Source organism: Syngnathus scovelli, chromosome 20 (genome assembly GCF_024217435.2).
Source record: "Syngnathus scovelli strain Florida chromosome 20, RoL_Ssco_1.2, whole genome shotgun sequence".
NCBI classification, from domain to species: domain Eukaryota; kingdom Metazoa; phylum Chordata; class Actinopteri; order Syngnathiformes; family Syngnathidae; genus Syngnathus; species Syngnathus scovelli.
In genome coordinates, this window is record NC_090866.1 from 8,722,399 (window position 1) to 8,732,514 (window position 10,116).

Here is a 10,116-nt window from a genome sequence, read left to right on the forward strand (position 1 = left end):
GTGCCAAGGGGACGACACGGCCGCTTGACACCTAAAACAATCTTTGTGCTGGTAAGACTTGTAGAAATAACTGCTCGTCTACTCATCCGTCAGATCGACGGGAGATTCCATAACATCATCACATGACTTTAGGTGTCGGTAATGCGCATAGAAGCTGGTGCCACCTCGCCGTAAAACAACGAAGAAGAAAATGACGTCACTTCCTGTTTACGAACGAGTCGTGAATAAAGTGATTCGTTCTTTTTTCGGTTCATATGACTTCAACTTCAACGACCCTCTGAAGGCGAGAGGGTGGCAAGGGGACGGCACGGCTGCTTGACACCTAAAACAATCTTTGTGCTGGTAAGACTTGCAGAAATAACTGCTAGTCTACTCATCCGTCGGATCGACGGGAGATTCCATAACATCATCACATGACTTCAACCAGTAGGTGTCGGTAATGCGCATTGAAGCTGGTGCCACCTCGCCGTAAAATAGAACGAAGAAGAAAATGACGTAACATCCCGTTCACAAACGAGTCTTGAATTGCATTTCTCGTTCACTAACTGAACGGATCTGTGAGTGAACAAGTCAGTGAGTGAGTGATTTCCAGTTCATCGCGAGAACGGACCAGAGAGGGAACAAATCCTGACTTTCCCGTCCACGTACGAGTAAACTGCCTTCCTTCCCGTGCATCACCTGATCAGTGAACGTGTTGCGTCTCCTGGCGTGAACTATGTAAGCCAGAATGTCGATTTGCCAAGGAAATAAAGAACCACTCACTGGAACACCACTTCTTTTATGCACGTTGTCTCCAAGCTAACGGCTAACTTTATTGCATGAAGGGATGCGCCGTTATGCAACGACGGGGAGATTATGCTTCTCCTTGGGTGATCTTGATTTTATAACACTTATAGTAGTTTTTAAATAACGTGTATGCATATACACATCTAAATATTGTTATCCAATATATCTACTGAAATTTCAAATTAGATTGCTGGCTTGAAATGTACTATTATTATTTTAATAAACATTTGTTGAAACTTTTCTGCTGTTTTATTCCTTGTTTTTATATTCGCCAATTAAAACATAAAAATCAGACATTTGGTTGACTGCTTTATATGACAGTATGTATGTGTTTTACGTTGTTATATGAGTTGGTGTCCCCCCAAATAACAGATTTTTTTTTAACCTTTTATTCAAACACATAACACCATCAACTACAATGCAACAAATACAAAATTAAAACATCAATGTTGGCATAACGTGTGTCGGTTGGCATAGCAGGAATGATGTCTGTCACTCACTCGTGAACCTGAAAATGGAGGGGTACCTAATTGAGTGTCCGAATGACGTCACAGATCAAACAGCCAATCAGAAAGTGGGGGTGAGGGCGGGTGTGGCACTTTTCACTTTCATTTAAGCTTTGACCATGATTTTTCCCTAATGAATTGGCCTGTTATTAGGTACACCTGAAAATGGCGGTGTACCTAATGGAGTGTCCTAATGACGTCACAGATCAAACAGCCAATCAGAAAGTGGGGGTGAGGGCGGGTGGGGCACTTTTCACTTAAACCAGGGGTGTCGACCTCCAGTCCTCGAGGGGCCGCGTTCCAATATGTTTTCCAAGTGACCCTCGTTAAGTGCAGGTGCGTGAAAAGTTTTAGCCACTTTCACGTTCAAAAAGAGCTAAAAGTTTTCACGCACCTGCACTTAACGAGGCACTCACACAGACACTCCATTAGGTACACCGCCATTTTCAAGTGTACCTAATAACAGGCCACTTTATTAGGGAAATATCATGGTCAAAGGTCACTGGTGTCAAGCTCTAGTCCTCGGGGCCGCGTTCCAATATGTTTTCCAAGTTACCCTCGTTAAGTGCAGGTGCGTGAAAAGTTTTAGCCACTTTCACATTCAAAAGGAGCTAAAACTTTTCACGCACCTGCACTTAACGAGCGAATCACACGGACACTCCATTAGGTACACCGCCATTTTCAAGTGTACCTAATAACCGGCCACTTTATTAGGGAAATATCATGGTCAAAGGTCACTGGTGTCAAGCTCTAGTCCTTGGGGCCGCGTTCCAATATGTTTTCCAAGTGACCCTCGTTAAGTGCAGGTGCGTGAAAAGTTTTAGCCACTTTCACGTTCAAAAGAAGCTAAAACTTTTCACGCACCTGCACTTAACGAGCGAATCACACGGACACTCCATTAGGTACACCGCCATTTTCAAGTGTACCTAATAACCGGCCACTTTATTAGGGAAATATCATGGTCAAAGGCCACAGGTGTCAAGCTCTAGTCCTCGGGGCCGCGTTCCAATATGTTTTCCAAGTGACCCTCGTTAAGTGCAGGTGCGTGAAAAGTTTTAGCCACTTTCACGTTCAAAAGAAGCTAAAACTTTTCACGCACCTGCACTTAACGAGGGACTCTTGGAAAACATGTTGGAATGCGGCCCCGAGGACCGGAGTTTGACACCTGTGACATTTGACCATGATATTTCCCCAATACAGCCATTCAGAAAGTGGGGTGAGGGCGGGTGTGCCACTTTTAACTTTCATTTAAGCTTTGACCATGACTTTTCCCTATGAAGTGGCCTCTTATTAGGTCCACCTGAAAATGGCGGTGTACCTAATGTAGTGTCCGTGTGACGTCACAGATCACAGTGTGACGTCACAGATCAAACAGCCAATCAGAAAGGAGGGGTGAGAGACCACCCTATGTATTTACACATAAATTTTTGCGTGTGTTTGCATATGCATATACTTATACAAAGGGAGGTTCCAATTCTAAAAGCACATTTAAGTGTATGCTCCCAGCTGGAATCGAACCAAGACCTTACCGAGCATGAGCCCGTGTCACTATCCAGTCGGCTATTTCGACCTGACAGTCCTCGACTGTTTGCACTGTTTTGTACTTACCCAACGCGCGCGGAACGAAATACTGAACGGATAAGAATGACTCGAAGTAAAAGAGGAGTCTTCGCCGAGCTCGCCGTGTTTGATGAGTGGCTCCGACTCTGCGCACCAATGCCTTAGGTTTTGGGTTCGACTCCCCACCCTTGCGAAATGGGCTAGCCCTTAAAACTTTTTAAACTTTTCCCCGCAGCTCTATCCGCATTGCATTAGGCGCTTCTCTAACAGGGAAAAAAATAAGGCAGTGACTTTTTAGAAGTTTAGCAAGGTTTTCTTTTTCTTTTTTGTTATTTACTTGTCTAGGCTGTTCTAAAACACCAGCTCGTATGCTTGATACATATTAGATGAGGTAAAAAAAAAAAAATCCCGTCATTTACTTCATATAAGTAGATCGGCACAAAAGTTTGCAGTGCTGAGGACATGTGGAGCGATTCGTTCAAAACAAGGAATCTTTTCAGTGAACGAGAGAGCACGAATCACTTTAGGAAGTGATTTGTTCTATCTATATAGATTTGTTCAACGATTCGTTTGAACGAATCATTTGAGTGAACTGATTCTAAACATTCAGTTCACTTAAAAGAACTGAAATGCACATCACCACTTCATAGAGGCCAAAACTCTGTGTGTTGTTTGGATGTGCATTTGATTCTACAACTGATTTATGACAGTTATTATAAGATTTATCATAATGGGTATAAAAAAAATAAAAAAAAGATAGTGTGTCGCTGCTGGAGAAATTCAGTTCGAGCCGTCAATTATTTTAACTTTGTTAGTAAAGCAAGCTGGACAATAAAATTACACATCTGCTGTTATGGGCATGTGAGTTTACTTTGGAGTTTCAGGTGTTCTCATGATCCAGAAATCCAGCAACATTCAGGTTGGCTGCTGGTTATGTCCGCCCTGATGTGCAGTTTGTGATAATACAGTTAAAGATCTCAGTGTCCACTTTTAATGTCCTAAGCTTTTAATAATTGGCCAGCATTTTGATCATAAAAATGGAAAAATTTACAAAGTGTGTGGGAGAGGTCGAGCGTGCGTGTGTGTGAGAGGCTGCAGAGATTTGCATGTCATTTTTTTGGATTTTTCTTGCTGGTTTCCTGCAATAGACTGAAGAGGTTATTTATTGCCGCAGAGCGGCGTGCCTCACATACTCGTTTGGTACACGTTGTGATGTGGGAGTAATGTAGCTCCACTGAAAAGCAATTAAAACCATCTAGACAATTTTAAAAAAAAAAAAGAAAAAGAAAGCATATAAGCCACACAGCCCACACAATTATTCCATGTTTAATTTGTGAAAAACGTTATTCAGCGCTTTTATTTCACATGTTGAAGACTGTTATTTTCATGGGTTTAGAGTTTTATGGCACTTTTTTAAAATAAAGCCAATGAGAATAAATCAAATAGGCCAAGAGTTTCAGCCAATCCAACTCAATATCTTGATATAAAAAAATATAACTAAGCGCTAACTTCAACACAACTTTTAAACTGCAATACTTTTAAAGTGGAGTACACCCACCCACAGGAATTTGAACTGTGGAGACCTCAGAGAAGCTAAATAAACTCAGTCAACTCTCCTACCATGGAAAATATACATGCCAATTACTTGGACATCGAGAAGTGATGCATTAATAATGTGAAGAGATGTTGGAAAAAAAATCTTAATAGGAAATCACATCAACGTATTGCTTCCCTAAAAGCTTGTCACAACTCGGCTCCAAAGAGAGCAGACAAGGATGTTGTGCAGATGTAGCAGATTGCAGCCAAATATTGTACTTTTGTATTTTGCCCCTTCTCTGTAATAACAATGATTCCATTGATGGATTAAGGCAGAATGACACACAATGGCAGATTTATCTCGTTACGGTTCAAAAGAATTCTCCTCATGATAGCCTGACGAAAACCCATTGAAATACAATCAAAGCGTAATATATAATGTTACACAGCCACATAATGATGCTAATTTTCTGCATGAGGATTTTATACGATCGAGTGATTGCGTTTCATTTTGACCAAACTTAAAAGCCATTTAATGACTTGGCTGAGTCTCTTTGCAAATGAATCACGGCATCAGTGAGAAGACGCAAGTTGTGTTTGCAAGGTTTTGTTTTGACGCACATTGATAGATTTAAAGTATGTTGGTCACAGTTCAGTTTCAGACGCAGATTAATGCGCGACTATAAGTCACCAATAAACACACAACATTATGTGTGTCAAGAAAAATTATAATGATCCAGGAAGAAAACAGCCAGACAGGCTTCCAGGCTGCGCGTGCAAGTATGTTCTATTGTTTTATTGTTCTTAATCTTGTGAGAATCTTTTAGTGCCTGGAATGCTTTGGTCAACTATAATTAAAAAATGAAAGAAAACAAAAAACAAGTTGTTAAATTAGAAGCACAGCAGAACTATTGACAATTAAAGAAAGGCATTTATTTATCATATATTTTAAAGTTATTTATGATCGTGTTGGCTTTCTCCTGCTACATCTCTTGCTATATTTTTGTATTTTATTTTGCGTTTGCATCTTGCCATTGATTTAGTTCACTTCTAGCTGACTCCGCTCATTCTCTCAAGTACTAGCTCTGGCTCTATGCGCAATATTGAACAAAAAAATAATTCCAAATGACGTTTCAATCCTAACGTCCCGTGGCGCGCTACCACAAAAGAGGCACTCTGTGCTTGTAATTATCAGCAAGGCTTTAAATTATCTTGCTTGCCTACAAAAAAAAAAAAAGAAGGGGGGACTGAAGGATGTGGAAAAGAAAGCACAATTTGTGTTACACTGCCCTCTAGCGTTGTATCTTCTGACTTACACCAACAAGCGTCAGCACAGTTTGATGCGTCTGTCTGTCCAGCAGTAGTGCAAATAAAATTTTATATTTTGGAAAATATCGGTCAAAATGATTGATTATGATTCAAATGCAAGACATTGGCAAAAACAATTAATAAATACCAATTAAAAAATCAAATTGTGCCAGTCATATTTTCAATATATTGTACACACACACACACACGCACACATGTAGACAAACTAAGTAGATGTTGATACAAAGGGAGGAGTTCAGTGAACTGTAAGTCACTAATGGGATCTCTGACAATATAATTAACTAATGAGACTGATGGAAAGGACAGCGCACCATCACCAGACACCCACCACACTCCCTCCCCTTCCCCAAATTGAGCCCCCTCCCCCTCGAGTAGATGCAATGTTTTCCCATCTGCTGCTGTTTGCCTCCATTTTAGTCCTTCATTATTTTATGGATCACTTACAGCCTCCTCCGTGTTTTGTTTCCACATTCATTAACTCCAATAAGTGGAGGTCAGACGCTTTCAGTTAGTTATGTTAATGAATTGCCATACTTGTGCATTCATTATTTTTTAGGATTGCTTTTGTGTATGACCTACATTTTCAGATTTTGTTGTAATATTCAGTTTGATAAAACTGAATTAATTTATTCTAGTCTCTTTATTTCATGGCTTTTTTTTGATGCACTGCTCTCAGTTAACAGTTTTTGGGGAACTAATTATTTTTTTAAATTGAGTCTTCTGATTGGTTGATCAGAGCAAGACAAGTAAGAACTCGCAAAACACATCCATGATGAAATACAATGAATTTACGATAAAGGGAAAATTATAATGCAATATAATTTTTTTATTTTTTTTAATGTTCTATTGTACTATGAAGTTATCATTTTCTGTATTTTTTTTACTTTTTTATTCTATTTCTTTAATGTTCGAAACAAACAAACAAACAAAAATACAATAAATTGATTTATTAGGATCCGTGTATTTTTGTGTAGGAAAATTTTTATATTTATTAGCAGATATTTATTCTAAACTGCTCCAGATGAGATATATAGCTCAGCTTGATGCTGTTGAATTTAATTTCTGGATAGGATTCCATCTATCACAACATCTGAAGGCCCAAATGTAACTTTAGCATGAATCACAAGCAATCTGATATTTGCTCCTGCATGTTTTCTACATTATTTGCCTTTATTGAGTAAGCTGTGTGTGTTCCCTCCCAGTGTGAGTCTCACACCAGCTGGGCCATAAATCCTCCTGTGTGATGAGTATGACTTGCATCTTTTACCACCTGCCTGTTGTGATTACAACTTACACCCAGTGGGATGACACATTTGGCCTAAAGAGAGGCCTGCTGTGACCCTTTGCATGTGCGATCATATTCCTGTCAGTCTCGGCTGCAATTGTGCAAGTTGGATTACACCATGGTTAAATTTCCCTTTATTTAGTTGACTCACAAAAAAAGTCTGCAGCTCTGACTATATTAATCACGATTCCCAACAAGAGTGCTAGTTAATGACTAACCTAGCGTCATGCTTAATTTGCTAGCTACCACTAGCTTGTGCACTTAGGAGGTCACGAATGTGTGATGCTGAATTCACCAGAGAACATCACTTACTTTGGCTTGACGATGGTGGCTGATTTATAGCCGAGCAGCAAAAAAAAAAAAAAAAAGGGTCCCCTTTGTCACCCCGGAATAAAAGCCTGGAATGTTCAACACTTCACTGATCGGGTAATGTGTTGTGCTTTAACATAAGAACATGCTAATCATTAACCGCCCTGCAGCTGCCATTATATGCAATCATTTTAATGAGAGTGTTTAATGTTAGTGTTGAGTGTGTATTCCAGGATACACAGTGGAGCTCGTTTTGTCATCCTTTGCTTTGATTTTATTTTTTTTTTCACTGTCTCCCACAAATATTTTGACCCCTGAACCCACCACTGAACATGTTAGGGCTGTATTACAACAGTAGGGGGCAGCATTATCAAGTGTAGCACAGAGTCAGGAAGAGACTGGTGCTGAATAGTGCATGCTGTAAATATATTAATATTATATTTATTTACTCGTGCATCTTATGCAGGGGATCTTTTAAATGCCTGTTTTGTATTTACCGTGGGAACAAGCAGTATATATAAAAAGTTCTGAAAGTTAAATATTAAAGAAATGTTAATACAGACATTTGAATCTGAATAATAATAGTTACATTTCTGGAGTCAGCAACTATGTGTCGTTTCTTCAGTCTTGTATTATTATTATTATTATTTTCATTAATATTATTTTCATTTGATTAATTTATTCATGATTTTTTTTATTTATTTATTTATTTATTTATTTATTTATTTATTTATTTATTTATTTATTTACTTATTTATTTATTCATTCATTCATCCATCCATCCATCTCTTGCCGCCCCAAAGACAACCATCTACCTTTTCTTCTTGCCTCATCGTGTTGTGTGTCGTACCATGTCCTCATCTGGCTGTAAACCTCCTGACCTTATTTGCTGCAGCAGTCAAGCACATAGTTGTATTGATTCCTTCTGTGGACAAAAAAAAAAAAAAAAAATCAATAGGCAAGGGATTAAATAGACCCTGAGTTTAGGCGAATAGGTAACACCAAAAAACCTGTAGAGAAGATTTATTACCTCAGAGGAGCTTGCTGCTGGCAGCAGAATTTTCACCAAAAATGAAGGGCTGGATAAGACTGTCAAAAATTATGGGGCAGTTTGACCTTTGGCTTGAGCCTCATTCGGACAAGTGCCATAGAAAATGGAGAGTTTGAGTCACTGCGGAACCTAGGGAAGACTATCACAAAAATGGTTGAGTCCCATCTGTCTAACCATAACATCTTCAGTCCATCCCCAGTAACCACAGCATATCTTGTTAGCCACAATGTCTCCGCTTTTGTGAAAGGAATTTCTATTCTCTTTTTCTTCCCTTCCTCCCAGATTGCAAATCATCTACCATTAATATCATGTGTGAGTCTCAATCTCTCCAAAATAGCCTGTTAGCAATTATACACACCAAAAATTAAGGAACACAGGAAGTCTCCGATGAGCGGAAGACCTTTCCACACATGGCTTCCACCTCTCAGCACACTCAGCCCTCGCCGTGGGTTTATCTTTGGCTCCACGCCTGCTGGTGTCCGTGCCGCGTTCAAGTCCTTTATCAGGTGTCAGCCGCGGGTATCTATGTCACCGAAGTCGTGTTTGTTTCCGTTCACACCTTGCTTTTTTAAAGTGAGGCATTAGGCCCACGAAAGCGTCCGTAACGCTTTCGAGTAAGCTCTGAAGAATTATGAAGGACTGTTAATTAGTCATTCCAAATAATGTCCTTCAATCTTTGTGTTTATATAGGGACAAAGTGGTTTTGATTTACAAGAAATGCTAAAAATTGTCCATTGATAGTCCAGCCCAAAAAAAACCCGATAAGATAAAGAGGTCTAAAAATATAATTCAAAAATATACTACCCGTTATGTAAAAACATGACAATTCCTGGCTCCTGTCCAACAGTCTTCAGAGTAAATTCTTATTCTAAGGCTAAATGCAAGTGTGGTTTGTTTAAATCCGACCTGTCTGCACAATTCCCACGGTTGAGCGTGGGACGAAAGGAACATAAAAGGAACATAAAAGGATAAGTGAATGGACAGTTGAAATGCAATGTTGTCTCGATTACATTATTACATTTAGCGGCTGATCAGTCAGTCGGCAGGAAAGGCAGCAGACTGTGGGAATGTCACGACACAATCCAGACACCAGAATCATCAAACATTAAGATGTTTGAAATGACACAAGAGAAAATACAAAGTCCTGCCAAACCAGTCAATTGGTGAAAGACTCCTCAAAAATGCTAGTTGGCTCAATTATTGGAAGTGACGAAGTTCTGAAACAGTCAGAAAAATTGCATCTCTCAATAAGACATCGAGGACTCCACGAAATAGTCTGCAGAGATTCAAACCTAACCCAAATGCCCTATGACCTACTAGTTCTAATTTTGGCACGTGTAAAGACACTCCCTAGCAAGAGCACAACCAATTGGATTTTATTTACTCAGTGCTTAACAGTTCACTTCGAAATAAACATTAATCTAATAAGAAATACAATACGACTTCAATTAAATGTGCTAAACAATAACAAAACTTTGAGTGCGCTATTTGCGCATAGCTCTGAGAGGTAACATGATGCTAAAGCTAATGTTAGCAGTCTGGGGGTCACCATTAATGTCTTCACATACCAAAGTCTGTGGAAATTAGTTTCTTTTAAGCTCACGGTTGAAGTAAACGACGTATATACATCATTTTAATTCGGACTGGGAACGTCGGGGTGGAATTTTCACCCTCCTTTTGATGTTTCTCCAGGCGTAACTATTTATACAGTACAGTCACCACTTGTTGTCTGGAAAGTGCGAGCCAACGTTGGC